Here is a 14504-nt window from a genome sequence, read left to right as displayed (position 1 = left end):
CTGGCTGCTGTTTGGAGAAAGAACTATGTCCCTGCTCACAGGGAGACCACGCAGGAGGCCCTCACAGCTGTGTGGGTGAGAGATGATGGATACTGGCAATGAATCCTGAGAGACACAGTGGGTTTGGGTGGGTTTGGGGACTGTCTGGAGGTAGAGACAAGGGACTTGCTGATGATTTGAGTATCATGGGGGAGGAAGAGAAGACTTGTGACACCTAGATTTGGGGCTTGAATAACTGGGGCAGACAGGGGTGGCATTTCCTGAGATGGGGGAGTTTGAAGAAGCAAGTTTGAGGAATGAAGAAATTGAGAGTTTGGTTTCAGCCAAGATATGGTCAATATCCTCACTGGATATTAGAGTTGGGTTGAGTCTGGAGTCAAGGGAGAGACCCAGGATGGAGATGAAATTTAGGAGTCATCAGCTTATCGCTTGTGTATTCATTTCCTAGGGCTACCATAGTGAAGTACCACACACCAGGTGACTTAAAACAAGAAAAATGTATTCCCTAGCAGTTCTGGAGGACAAAAGTTTGAAATCAAGGTAACGGGAGGGTTGGTCTCTTCTAGAGGTCTGAGGAAGAAGCTATTATGTGCATCTATCTCTCTTGGCTTCTAGTGGTTGGAGAAATTTTGGCATTCCTGGGCTTGTAGATGCCTCCTTCACATGGCTGTCTTCTCTCTGTGTGTCTGTGTGTCCTCAACTCTTCTTCTGAGGACACCAGTCATGGGATTTAGGGCCCACACGAATCCATTATGAGTCTCACCTTGATCTTTACCTGAAAATCCTATTTCCAAATAAAGTTGTATTTTGTGGTTCCAGGAGGATATGAATTTAGGGGGACACTACAGACGATATTTAAAATGACAGGTCGAAATGAGATCATCCTTTAAAAGAGGATAAAGGAGAGCAGAGGGTGCAGGATCCACCATGCGCTTCCCCAGTATTGGTTGTCAAGCAGAAGAGGCACAGGCAGGAGCAGCCTGCAGATAGAAGGAAAACCAGGAAGACATAATGCCATGGAGGCTAAGAGAAGAGGGCAAGCATGCGGTCCTCCACGTTAAACCCCAAGCAAAGAGGCGGGGAAGGGCATTCCAGGCAGAGGGACAAATGGGGCAGCAACCCGAAGCAAGAGGGAGCTCCATGTGCTTGAAGAACTCAGAAAAGTGGCTGAAAAAATCCACACAGGATGGTTCCAAGCCTCTGAGCTCAGATACTCAGGCTTTCCTAGTCTGTGGCAGGACAAAAAGGAGCAGGAGCCCCCTGTTACCTGGACCTGGTGATCTGGTGCTGCCCACTGCCCACTGCCCTTCTCCTCGTGCAGCAAGAAGAAGGGACCGTGCCCTGCTTTTCCTGCCTGCTTCTCTGGGGCTGGGTTGAGAAAACTGTGCAATAGGTCTGTGGGCCGTGGGAAGGCAGCTCCCACCCTTGGGCTCAGGGGCATGCCCCACACCTGCTCTGAGTTCCAGAAACAGACCCCATGGGTTGCAGGGGGTGAGGTGAGCCCCAAAGCAGGAACAAACTGGGGATCATCCCCAGTGTCTTGGTGCCAGACCCAGTGGAGACTGGATGGGGGAATAGGGGCGAATGGGGTGGTAATGGGGGGGATGCTGCAGATGGTGGCGGGGTGGAAAGGGAGATGGCCAGCAGGCCTGAATGGATTGCACTGGGCTCCCATGCCCAGAAGGCACAGCCCCTCAAGAAAGGCCTCTTGGCAAAGCTAGGACCAGGGGAGGTGGCCAGGCCAGGCCAGGCTTTTGCCGGCTTCCTTAGTCTTTCCCAAGATCAGGTTTCCAGAATCCACCTCCCTGGAAAACAATGGAGAAGCCAGTGTGTTTGATCATTAGTGGGGAGAAATGGACCTGAGACTGCGGAATCTAGAGCATCGTCAGCAAGGAAGAGAAGAGGCAGGGGTGGGTAGGGAGCTGGCCGCAGTGTCCAGGAGGAAACAGGCTCTTGGTAGAACAGAGCAAGGTAAGAGGTGACACTTGCCACCCAGTCCTTATGCATGCCAGACTCAGAAGGCAAAGCTTGGAAGCCAGTCAAGAACAAGCCCCTCTGCTTTTAAAAGTCCCTAAAAATACACAAATTCTGATGCCTTCTGTGGCATCTTGTCCTCCACCTCTGGGGACACTGAGGCTGGTGACCTCCTCCACCCTGGTAGCCTGCTGACACCTTCCACTTGTGATGAACTCAAAGCCCTTTGTTTAGGTTGGGAGTGACAAGCAGGTGTGTGTCACACGTTGCATACTTAATGAACAACAAGAGGCATTTGAAAAAGCTTGTGGCAGGGTGGGAATAGTCCACACAGGATGCACCAGCCACACACTTAGAATCTGAAAGCATCAGAACTTGGAGAGAACTCAGTCATCCCATAGACCAACCTCCTCATTCTTCTAGAAGGAATCTGGGCTCCAAGAAGAGTGGTGACTTGCCCCAAACCACTCTGGAATCAGGACAGAAGCCAGCTTTTGACTCCCATTTCAGCGTGCTCTCCTCCCTGCGGTCGCATCCCTTCTCTATCTCAGAACACAGAGGTGGGTGAGAAGCAAGCCTCGCCTGGAAGCGCTGGGGATGCAGTGAATTGCGGTTTCTTTGCTGAGGTCACTGTTTGCCACAGGTGTCCTGGCTGCATGATTGATGCTCTTTCCCAGCATTTACACTGTGCGGAAGGGACCAGGTCTGACATCAGCAGATGGAGAGTCTCCAGTGGAGCCCAGGAGCGGTTCTTCTGTCAGAGCTGGAGATGTGCTGGGATGTGAGCAGAGAATCTGAATCCCTCTCCCCATTCGGGGACACCCATGTTCAGAAGAGCTGGGGACATCTGGGGTCACTGCAGTAGCGCCACACTGCCTGGGTTGGTGTTGAGACGCCTGGGAAAGCTGGCAGGGCTCTGAGCCACCCGTGATTGTCTCAGCCAAACCTGCGTCTTGGCCCAGAGCTGCCCACCCAGGGTTAAAGCAGCTACATCTGAGAGCTTGCCATTGCCAAGCCCTGTCCAGGAAGCATTTACGTGGATTAGCTCATTAAAGCTGCACAACCACCTGCCAGGGCCCCATCTCACAGATGAGGCCCTCAGATGCAGCAGCAAGTGGGCTGTGCAGAGAGAACTCATAGGCAGGTGGTCTGGCTCCATCCCCCTGCCCTTTGCCACACAAAGGAGAGTCTTCCTCTGACCTTCTTGGCCCTATGTAACGGCTCCCCTTCTGAGCTGACCTCCCAAGCTGGTCTAGAAGCATCCTTTGTCCCTGTTCCTCCTCTTCCCCAGGGCTCCCTTCCCACGGGCATCCTCCTCTCTGGACCCTCTGCCTCTTTCCTAACTCAGGCCTTTGGTGTCTTATCTGGGCTGGAGCCTCCTGATTGGTCTCGCTGCTGCCACTTTCTTTTCCTGCCCACCCATGCTACTACTGATACATTCAGGAAGAACTGATGGAGCTTCCACGGGGTACCTAGTGTTGTGCCAGGTGCTGGCCACTGACAGAGACAGCTAGCAGTCATAATACTGTGAAATAAGATCTGTTAAAGAAGGACGTGCATGGGGGCATTTATCGGGACAAAGGGGGCATCTATTTCTTGGGAAGGTCAGGGTACACTCCAGCTCTGCCGCATGGAGTACAAGACCATTTATAATCTAACCTCAGCCTGTCTTTCTTCCTCAGCTCATCTTCAGTCCTCCCTCTTCCTCTATACAGTCCTCCACCATCCACTCTATTAAAATGCTCAGATTTCCCCAAACATGCTGCTGGGCTGCTTCCCACCGCTGGGCCTGTGCACATGTTGTTTCCTCTGGTCTTTCCCTTCTGATTGGTTTAGAGAACTCTTACTGTTTTAAAATTTCCTACTCAAAAGTCCCCTCCTCGCGCAGGATGCCTCCTTGTCATCTGACTTTCCCATCACACTCTGTACATTCCTACATTAGGTATTCTCTTTGCAATCATTTATTCCATAACTTTCCATTGAGTCCCCATCAGGTACCAGGCACTGTGTCAGATGCTGAGAATCAAAGATGAACAAAGACAGAGGAGGCCCTTGTGCTTGCTGAGGTTACTGGCTAGTGGAAGAAAAGCAGACCTGATCAAGCCTTCGCACAAACAAGTGTTTGGGGAACTTATAATGGAGAGAGCAACTTCTCAAGGAGGTCTGGGAGGGATTTCTTAAAGAAATGAAATCTTCAGAGCTGAGATCTGATCTCAAGAAAGGGAACAACTTGTCTGGAAGGCTGTGTGGTAGCAGGGAGCCTGGTGAAAGCAAAGGAGTGTGTGAAGGTCAGAGAGGCAGAGAGCAGAGGGGGAGGTGGACTGGTGCTCAGGGTGCCTGGCAGAGCTGCAGGGCCGTGCGGGCCAGGCTGAGGAGTGTTGTTTTTATCCACAGGAGAGAGAAGCCATGGAGGATTTAAGAGGCAGTGGCATGATCAGGTTTGCATTTTGAGACGTGCCCTTGGCTGCTGCATGGAGAACAGATTAAAGGAGGGTTGGAATGGATGAGAGTAATCCAGTTAACTGATCAGCTACCATATGGTGGTTGACCTAGTGGTGCTGGGGAGAAAAGGACGGATCTGAGGGATATTTAGGAGGTGGCATCAGCAGGACCTGTGGATGGATCAGATATGGGGACTCCATGTCATTCACCCTGGAGAAGGACCAGGTCATGAGTTTGGCTGAGTTTGAGCAGCCATTGGGACATCCAAGTGGAAGGTCAATGACAGGTGGACATAGGTCCCAGAGCTTAGAGAAGCATAGGGGCAGGAGATAAAAATCTGTGAAATGTCTTCACCAGGGTGGCCAATGGATGATATGGGTCAGTGGGTATGAGTTAAACTAACGAGGGTGAGAATATAGATGAATTCCAAGGCCAAGTATTTTTGTCTTAATTATCATCAGACCCAATATCTGCCACAGGTAGGCTAGGAACATAGTTGGTACTTAAATGTTTCTTCAAGGATGTATGGATGGATAGATAGATGGATAGATGGATGAAAGCAGGAGCAGGTGGACAGGAGAGTGGATGTATAGATGGATGGACAGGTGACACAGTGGTGTCTTTGTGACTTCATCTTTAGTCTGCAGCAGCTCTAATATTCTTCCTGATGTCAGAACCCAGCTGGAGAGGGTGTCCAGAGCTGACCAGGCGCTGTCACCTCCTTTCCTCTCTCCTTGTCACTGGGCAAGCTTCAGGCAAGTGACCCAAGACAAGAATGCAGAAGCTTGCCCTTTAGTGCCCTGGGATTGCCTTCTGAGTTCCTGAGGAGTCACTAGGTGAGGTCAGAGAATTCTCCTTTTATCTCACTGGAAAATGGGGTGGGACGGGGAACTCTGTTCCCTGAGCTGCTCAGATCTTTGGCAGGTCACTGCATAGAGTGTTGCATTGTGGACCTTGTGTATCCCTCTGTGACTCCTCCATCACCTTACCCAGTATCATCGTAACCCAGTGAGTGAATGAATGAAATGAATGAATGAATCCATAGCAGCAGAGCCAGGGGCTAAGAAAACCAGCCTCTCCGTATCCAGCTCATACAGAATACACTGAATCCAAACACTGTTGCATGACAGGGACAATGTCAGCCACCAGCCTGGCTGAGGGCCAAGTGCTGCCCTTTCACGACCTTGCTGAATCCTCCCCAAACCCTCTTTTTTGGCACTGTGGCCTCAGTTTCTCATTCTTAGGTGGTTGCTTCACCTCCCAACTGGTCATGCACCTCTATGGAAAAAACGGCTTTGGTAGAAGGCAGCACCTCCACCCATCCTTCATGCATTGGTCACTGCTGAACCCCAACCACCTGAGAGGCTCTTGGCTGACCTAGGGGCTTTAACCATACACCAGCATGACTCCACCCCCGGGAGCTCAGAGCCCAGGGCTGGAGGTCAGTTGGATAACACAGCTGCATGTGGTGAGTGCTCCTCCGGCGGTTCCAAATCTAGGGAGCCCAGGAGAGAGCCTGGAAGAGTTTTTTCTCTGCCTCTGCATGAAAATGGTTTATTCACAAGAGTGAGAAAGCTTTCTACATTCATTTGTAGAAAGAATGTGCCAGAGTTAGCCAACTGCAAAGTTAGAGGAAGCAAAATCTGCACAAGGCCATCCCCACCTCTGACGCCAGTTGCAAGTTTGAGGGTCCCCAGGGCCACCCTTAGGTTCACTAAGGAAGAATCCCAACTCCTGGTTATGGTTTTATGGGGAAAGAACACAATAAAATCAACCAAGGGGAGAAGAGACCCAGGAGGGCATCAAATGCTGAGCTTCCATTGTCCTCTTCCCAAGGAGTCGTGGACAGTGTTTTTTTCCTAGTGTCGAAGTGTGACAATACACATGGAGTTTTGCCAACCAGGGAAGCTCATCCAGGCCTCAGTATTCAGTTTTTATTGGCGCTCAATTACATAGACATGATTGATTGCCCATGTGGCCAATGTCATCTCCAGGGCCTCTGGGCTACCATGTGACCCACCCCCACCCAAATCCCAAATTGTTGGTTTTTCCGACATGGTCAAGCCCCCACCTTCCCAACCCCTTAGACTATCTGGCGTGGCCAGCCCCCAGCCTATATTGTATTGTTAGACTGTCAGGTGACCTGAGGCCCCCAGGCAAATGGAGACCCTTCATCAGGCACAGCTTTCCAAGAGCTGAGAGATTACCTCGCAGAAGCCAAGGTTCAAAGGCCAACCCTCTTTGGAGGCAAGGGTAAATTCTTTACTGTACAGAATGGCTCTTCCTCTTCACCTGTCCTCACCTGCTCTCATCTGGCACAGCTATTCCTCACCCCGATTTTGGTACCTTTATTGAAGGAGGAAGTGGTATTGAGTGTTAGAAGATTTTTGTTGTTGCTTTTTCAATGTTGCAGAGAGCCTGGAAGCATTCATCAATTCTTTAGGGCTAAAGAACACATTTTATCCTGAAAAATGGTTTGGGTGGCTACTTTGTCTACGGCAGAGGTTGTTGTGCAAGCTCGTTCTCCTGGGCGGCAATGTGACAACAACGAGATTGCAGATTGGTCTAACCGAATGTGAAGTTAAATGAGAAATTCCCAGAGCCTTTGACTGTTGTGGTTATTATTCAAATATATGATTTCAATCACCTCTTTAAATTACTCACCCGTGGCATGGCCCATGATGCTCTCTAAACAAACCTGTATTGTGTCTCCATCCTGCAGACGGCACCCCTGGCTCGGGCGTTGTTCTTTTCTCAATACGGCGTTCTTCCGATGGCTCCATTTGCTGCTCCGGGGCTGTGAGCAGCTCCGTTTTGAGCCACCTGGCCTTATCCCTCCATCCCTCCCCCATCTCCCTCTGCCGTGCTGGGGGCTGGAAGCCTGAAAGAAGCCCCAGAACCAGCCCCCTCCTCTGCGGCCGCCAGCCTCCAACAGCTTCTCCTTCCCCCACCACTAACCGGAATGGATCTGACCTTGCAGATGGTGACCAGCTGGGCGCAGGCGTGGCGCTCAGAGGCCGAGGGGGAGCCTGGGCAAAGAGCATTCCTGCTCAATAATTCACCTTTTAAAGTAAAGGAAAAGGAAGAGACAAATGCTGCATTCGGCCGTCTTCTAAGATGTTAACAATTCACTGTGATTCTTAAGACATAAAAAATGCATCGACGCTCTAATTCTATAAGCTTGATGATGTTTATTATGACATCAGGAGGCCTGGCCTGGGTCACCCAGGAACAGCTAAACCCAAGGGAAGTGGGCGTGTGGCCCGAAGCAGGGACAGCCCAGCAATGCTGAAGACAAGGCCCCACGAGGTTAGACCTGATGCATTCGAGGGCCCCAGCGCTCTGGAACTTGGAAATGCCTAATGCATTTAGCACAGGTCTTTACAGCCCTCGCAGGGAAGGCAGCAGGAAAGAGCAAACGCTGGGGAGAGAGGAGGAGGTAGGAAGCCTGAAAGCCCCAGGCCTCTGATTGCACTTAAAGACAGCCCCCGCGCAACCCCCACCCCACCCCCACCCCCGTTCTCATTTTTTTTCTTTTTTTTCATTTCCAGTGAGAAAGGGGGGAGGGGATGCTCCTTTTATACTTGGTGAAAGGCTCTGGCATTCTTCCAAGCCACTTGAAAGTGAGTTAAAACCAGGAGAATCACTGGGTAGGGCTGTTTCTTGATCCGCCCTGGAGACAGCAGTCCAGGTGATTTCACTCTCCAGCCTGCTGGCAGCAGAGCCAAGGGAAGGGACTGACTTGCCTTGGTTGGTTCTGGAGCCAGGGATGGCTGGCCTCTGCAGGGGTGTGGCTGACCGTGAAAGGGAAACCGTGTGTGTGTGTGTGTGTGTGTGTGTGTGTGTGTGTGTGTGTGTGTGTGTGTGTGTGTGTGTGTGTGTGTGTGTGTGTGTGTGTGTGTAACACGTCTATGCTTTTCCCTGGCCACTCTATTTCTCAGTAACGGCATTTAGCACCTGAGGTGTCTAAAACTCCCCAAGCTAGAATATGTCAACTCTGCTCCCCACTGCGCATGAAATCGTTGTAATTTTAAAATACATTTGCATATAATAGAGCCTTTCCTTTTGATCGCTCTTTTTCCTGTTGGTAACAGAGACTTTGAGGTGACAGTATAACTCCCTCCCTCGTGACCGTGACCGCAGGGCTTATTCTTCTCAGGTGGTAGCTAGTTGATTCCCTAAAAAGGAACTTTCCAGCTCTCCTTTTTCACCAATCGGCCAAGACTTTCTGGTTTTGATTGACGGAGGCAGTGTGGTGGGGCGGGGCTGGGGGGATGACTGCAAAACGGTTTTCTCCATATATATCTGGGTCCTTTCATTCCATTGTCACTGATGAGAAAACACATTCTTTTCTCTTTTGCTCTTTAATCGAATACCCACGTAAAAAGTGAGTGGTATGTACTTCATAGGAAAGCACACCCTGACGGTTTTAATAAGTGCATTCTGAGTGTGCCTTAAAACTCTTTTCTGATAAAAATGCTCATTCATAAATGAAACTCCATTGGCCCCCAGGACGCCCAGCATCCTCGTTGAAGGCCCAGCGGGGTTTTCCTGCCTCGGGGAGGGGCCTCCTGCAGCCCAGCGGGCATCTGTGATGCTCTCCCATACCCTGAAGACTGGGGCTTCCTGAGCTCTTGAAGGAGGCAGGGTGGTCAGGCCCTGATGTGGCAGCAGCAGCCCTGAGCAGAGAGCCACACAGAAGACTGTGACCCCTACAAGCTCTGCACACAGGGCTCTATGAGCACTTGGCCCAGAGAAAGATGCATGAATTATAGGATTCATCTTCCATAAAGGGGAAGTCCTACAATGAAGGGGATTTCATCTCTGGTGGTAGATTTCTTCCAAGGTCCTAGATCCGCCCTCAGAGAACCCATAGGTGTCCGTGATTCAGGAATCCAGGCCAGGGTGGATCTGGGGCTGGAGTATTGCCACTCGTGTCTGAGTTTTCCCACTCTCTTGACCAAGTTGTGGACTGGTTACCTTGCCCTTTGGTTTAGCTAAAATGGGGTGCTATCACCTTTTGGGCACTGTGTTAGGTGCTTCACAAATATCATTTCTTTGAGGACTTACAATAATGCTGCCAGAGTATCACCCCCATTTTACAGATGAGGTCAGAGAGGCCCACAGAACTTACCTTCCTAGGGTCTCAGAGCTGGCAAATGGCAGCCCTGAGAGCCAGCCCAGGCCCTTCTGATTCCTGAGCAGAATGCCCAGCCACCTGGGACTCACCTCCTACAGGTTTAGGCTTCTATTCAAATAAGGCCTGGACACAGACTAGCTTGACCGACTAACTTAGAGGCCCTCAAGCCCGACATGACCTGTCTCCTTGAGTACGTCTGAAACGCGCCACCCAGACCCCTGAATCCAAGAGTGGGCATCATGTCGACAGGCACGAGAAGGAAGGGGTGGTCACCCAGACAGCCAAGCAGCCAAGCCTGGTCTTTGGGTGACAAGGGCCCCGATCCCCTGTCCCAGGCTGCTCGTTACACCTAGCTGCACCCATCCTGGAAGCTGTGCCTCCAGCTCACATGTGAGATTGACCAGAGAGGTCACTGAGAGCGCCAGTTCTGGAGTGAGAGCAATCAAGGGGCTCTGCTACTCACCAGTCCACCATTCAGGGCAAGTTACTTAACCACACTGGACCTCAGAGTCCTCCTCTGTGAAGCAGTGCTAATAGTAGCACCTTCTGTGCAGGCTTGTTGTGAAGATGAGGAATTACTATGTGTAAAGAACTTAATGCTCAGAAAATATTATCATAACAATGGGAATTCTGATGATGGCGATGATGATGATGGCAGTGCCCACCCTGAGAGGAAGAGTGTGGTCTCTCCCCTCCCCCTCTTAGTGGGCTTTTCATCACCTTGTGGAGGGTGCACCTTTGCCATGTTGGATCCAGAAGAGATGGGACCTTCAGTAAAGTGACGCAGGCTCTGCTGGGCCAGATGGGACCCATGACTTCTACAGTTGGCTCTTACCAAGGGATCTGAATCCTTTTGCTCGAGCTTCTCCTGAATGGCTACAAAATAGGATTCAACTAGAGGCACACGGCCTTGATCCGTGCGTGGATTACTGGCAGTACCTAAGTGGTCCCAGCCATGTCCCTCACCATACAGCCCCCCTGCACTGAGGGAAGGTGAGCACATGTTAACAGCAGAGGAGCTTAACTACGTCGGCAAAGACTCTGCCACCCCAAAAGTTTCCAGAGCTTTTGTGAAGGCAGGAGATGCCAAGGTGAAACAGTTCCATTCCCTGAGCCCATCCTGTGCTACCAAGTAGAATTTTAAAAATTCTCTCTTTTGAAAAACGACCCAGGCACACTCAAAGCCCCACTCATAGCAACCCAGCATAATAATTTGCTTGAATCACTTGCATGGCTTACTCTGTCATTTCCTACCCACGAGGAAAACACTGTAGGAGTTCTATTCTAACATGCTGTCATGCTCTGAGCTCATTTCAGAAGGAATCCGCTCACCCTGCCTATCTTAGTTTGCCAGAACTGCTGTGACAAGTTTCACAAAGTGGGTTGGCTTCAACAACAAGAATTTATTGTCTCACGGTTTTGGAAGCTAGAAGTCCAAAATCTGGATCTTCTTAGACCCTGCTTCCTCCCAGAATCTCAGGCATTCTGGTGCTGGCTTGCATCACAATCCTTCGGGCTCCTTGGCTTGCATCTCTACCTCTGTCACATGGTGAGCTGACTCTTTAGTCTCCTCCTGTGGTTTTCTCTGATTTCTGGTTTCTACTGACCGATTGCACCTGAAATTCCTCTGTCTTACAACGACTCCAGTCATATGGATTAAGGCCCACCCATTCAATTTAGCTTCATCTAAATAGGATCTTCTAAGAGTCTGTTCACAAATGAGTCCCCCACCTTGCCTAATAACTATCTCCAGAGGTCCTGTTTACAAGCAGGTTCATACCTACGCTAGCGCAGATCAAGACCCAAACATGTCTTTTGTGGGGGCATGACTCCATCCCCACCACTGCCCCAGTTCCATCTACCTCTCCATACCCAGGCCCAAGGAGGGTGCTTACTCCAGCCTCCAAGCTGGGACAGAGGTGGAGACGCAGGGTGGAGAACTCTCAAGAGAGAAATGAGCCCAACTACGGGAGAGTAAAGGGACTTCCCTCCTGGGACTGACCCCCAACCTTCTCCCGAGGGCACAGCCAATGCCTTCTCTTCATCAGCATCAGGCCTCCGGTGCCAGGTGGACCTGGGGATGCTGGAGGTAGTGTGAGTGGTCAGGGGTCCCCCAAGGTGCCTTCTCAGGCAACTGAGCTGCCCAGGGCTGAACCCCGCCCCTTCCCTTTTAAACAAACCCAGGAGAAACAACTGAAAGATAGAAGAGACTGGAGGCAGCTTCTTCCTAGCTAGGAGTCCAGGTGCCCGAACCTAGGTCCAAACCTATCACAAGTTCCCCTGCCTTTGGGGGTCATCCTCATTGTCCCACTCCTCCAAGTGGTCCCTGCTGCCCACTTTCCATCTCAAGCAATTTGACAGCTGCCAGCTGAGCCCTGACAGCATGCCCAGCTTGGCGCCGGGTGCCCAGATAAGTAAAACTTTGTTCCCATTCTTTGAGACTGCAGCAGTTGCTGTTTTAGCTAGCAACAACTAACATTTTTAATTACTTTATTAGCATATAATATACACGTGTGCCTATTGTACGTGTGCCACTCACCAAGATTTCACAAACTGAACACGTCTTTGGGGAGCTAGTGTCCAGGTCAAGAGCAGAACATCACCAGAAAGCCAGAAGCATCCCCCTTGGTCCCCTTCCAGTCACCACCTCTCACCCCAAGTGTTCCCTAACTTCTATTAGCGACAATAGCTAACTTGTATTGAGGGAATATTCTGTACCAGAATTGGTGTGAGCATTTTACATCTGCCAGCTTCGTTAATTCTCAACCCATGACATAGATACACGTGGGGCACTCAGCTAGCAAGTGACAGAATCCGACTTGGAGCCCAGGCAGGTTTGAATCCAGAGCCCATGTGTCTTTGGCTGCTATGCTAAATGGCCTGCACTGGAAACAAACAGAACTTATTCTTTGTGCTGCAATTCTCAGTATACAACAGTGGTCCCAGTTGAGTTCTGCTGAGAGTGTCAGGGAGGTGTGAGAGGCCTGGGATGAAGCAGAGCTGGCAAAGTGCAGGGATCCTGTCTCATGAAAGGAGGGTAGGGAGAAGCAGGGATGGGAGTGGGAGTTTGAAGGGTTTGTTGGAGCAGGACTGGAAATGTGTTCTGGTGTTTGGACTTTGCCAGGGCAGGCTTGGGAGCAGGAAGGGGACTTGCTCTAGTTTAGGAGAGGAATGAGATCAATGGTGCCCAATTTGTTTTCCTGGCCCAGAGGTGTGGGCTCAGGATGGGTCACCGCCTCTCTCCCAGGATGCCCTTCAGTTGGCCTCTAATCAATGACTGGTTATTGGTTGTAAAGGAGTAAAGGCTGTGCAGAATTCTTTCCTGCATGTTGGGTAGGGTCAAAGAGAGACTGAGAATTTTTTAACCCAACTGGCAGAAAGGAGATACACTCCCATTTAAATCAATTTTAAAGGTAGATGGCAATATGAAGCAAAAAAGGCCTCATCACAAGTCTATGCAAGGCCGTGGGTGATGGTGGAGATTGGGACAGAGTAATCGAGTAACGGTATGACTTCGTGCTTTATAGTGAAAAGATAAAAGGGGTCGCAGTGTCCAGTTGGGATGCCCGTGAAGGCTGCTTGGAGGCGATGAGCTTTGGCGGGGAGGATATTATGCAAAATATTATATTAAAGTTAGCAAAGCTGGTACCAGAACTTTGGGGCACCAAGGTTTGACTCTAGGGGCGGGTAGAGGGTCTCGAGTTCCAGATAAGCACGTCTAGCCCTGCGCCGCCAAAATGGGGAGCTTTGGGCGCTCCTGAACTCCCAGGGGAGCCAGTCACCATCGCTGAGACATCCTCTGCCCCACCCTGGCCGACGCCCCAGGCCTCTCCGCACTCGCTGCGGGGGACCCGCCCGGAGCCCTCCGGCCTCCTGGGCGCTGCCCAAGCTCCTTTGGTCTTCTGTCGGCCCGGGCCGCGCCCCGTGTCCGCCGCGCCCCCTCCTTCCCGCCCTGCCCTCCGCGCTCCCCCGCTCCCTCCGCAGCGCCGGCTCCTCCCGCGGCTGCATTGCAGACGCCGCCGCCGCAGGACGCGCCGGGGCCGCGCCAGGAGCCCGAGCTGGAGTACGCGGGGCCCCGAGGTACGCGGGGGGCCTAGGCGCGGGCTCCGGGCGGGCCCCGACGGCGCCGCGGGGACTCAGAAGCGCCGCGCAGGGCGAGAGTCGGGCGGGAGCCGGGAGGGAGTCGGGAGGGACCGGGAACCGGGGGCCCAAGCGCGTCCTCCGTGTCTCGCGCCGCGCAGCGCGGGCGCCGGGAACGCTGCTGCAGCCGTCCGCACTGGAGGAGCGGGCCCCCCGACGGGCTCGGCGCCGTCCCCGCCCCAGGCGCACCGGGGCCGCCCCCCTACCCGGCCTCCCTAACCCGGGCGTAGGAGCGGGCGCGGAGCTGGGCTCTGAGCGAGCGCGCCAGGGCGGGGTCGGCGTCGCCGGGGACCGTTCCCCGGCGCAGACTGCGGGAACTGCGGGGCCGCCCTCCGCCTGCGCCCTCCGGCCGGGACCGCCGCCGTCCAGCGCGCGCGGCTGGGGCGCAGTTCTGGCGCAGTCCCCGCGCCGAGCCGCTCCGCGCCCCGCACCTGCCTCTGCCCGGCTCCGGGTGACGTTGCGCCCCCCGATTGGCCCGCGCCGGCGGGGGGGCGGGGCCGAGGCCGGTGAGCTCACCGCCGCGCCCCGCCATTGGCCCGGGCGGCGCTCTCGGGCTGTGGCGGGGAGACAGCGGTACCCGGAGCCGCGCGAGTCGCTCCGGCTGCGGCGTGTGGAGCGGAGCGGGTTCGGGGCCGGGCCGCGCCGGGCTGGGCTGGTCGGGCCGGGGCGGGCGGGACGGAGGAAGAAGAAAGAGGCGGCCGCGCTCACGAAGTGCGAGTGAGTGTGCATGTGGAGGCGGGGGCGAGGCGGCCGGGCGGAGAGGCGCGCGCGGGCGGGCGAGGGCGGCGGCCGGGCGGGGGAGCGCGGG

At 53.1% G+C, this 14504-nt stretch overlaps 1 protein-coding gene and 1 long non-coding RNA gene across 20 annotated transcripts in view; both read left to right on the top strand.

Annotated features, from left to right (window-relative positions):
• The window catches only part of CAMTA1 (calmodulin binding transcription activator 1), a 964086-nt gene that overhangs the window by 892317 nt on the left and 57265 nt on the right, over window positions 1-14504 (top strand). Inside the window, exon 1 of one of the 19 annotated variants that reach the window (XM_077151456.1) lies at window positions 7680-7725. The exons of 15 other annotated variants lie outside the window; for them this stretch is intronic. The gene's annotated coding sequence lies outside the window, so the exon portion shown is untranslated. Of the gene's footprint in view, window positions 1-7679; window positions 7726-7758; window positions 7856-13577; window positions 13637-14378; window positions 14414-14504 lie in introns of those variants that run through there. 3 more of the 19 variants (XM_077151455.1, XM_077151453.1, XM_077151454.1) reach the window with 3 other exon arrangements.
• Window positions 1632-7589, top strand: LOC143664715 (uncharacterized). The gene is made up of 3 exons (XR_013166578.1): window positions 1632-2534; window positions 2618-2755; window positions 7397-7589. It is a non-coding gene; the product is annotated as an uncharacterized LOC143664715 (long non-coding RNA).

This window comes from Tamandua tetradactyla, chromosome 2, assembly GCF_023851605.1.
Source record: "Tamandua tetradactyla isolate mTamTet1 chromosome 2, mTamTet1.pri, whole genome shotgun sequence".
In the NCBI taxonomy this organism is placed as follows: domain Eukaryota; kingdom Metazoa; phylum Chordata; class Mammalia; order Pilosa; family Myrmecophagidae; genus Tamandua; species Tamandua tetradactyla.
This window is presented reverse-complemented; position numbering and strand designations above follow the sequence as displayed.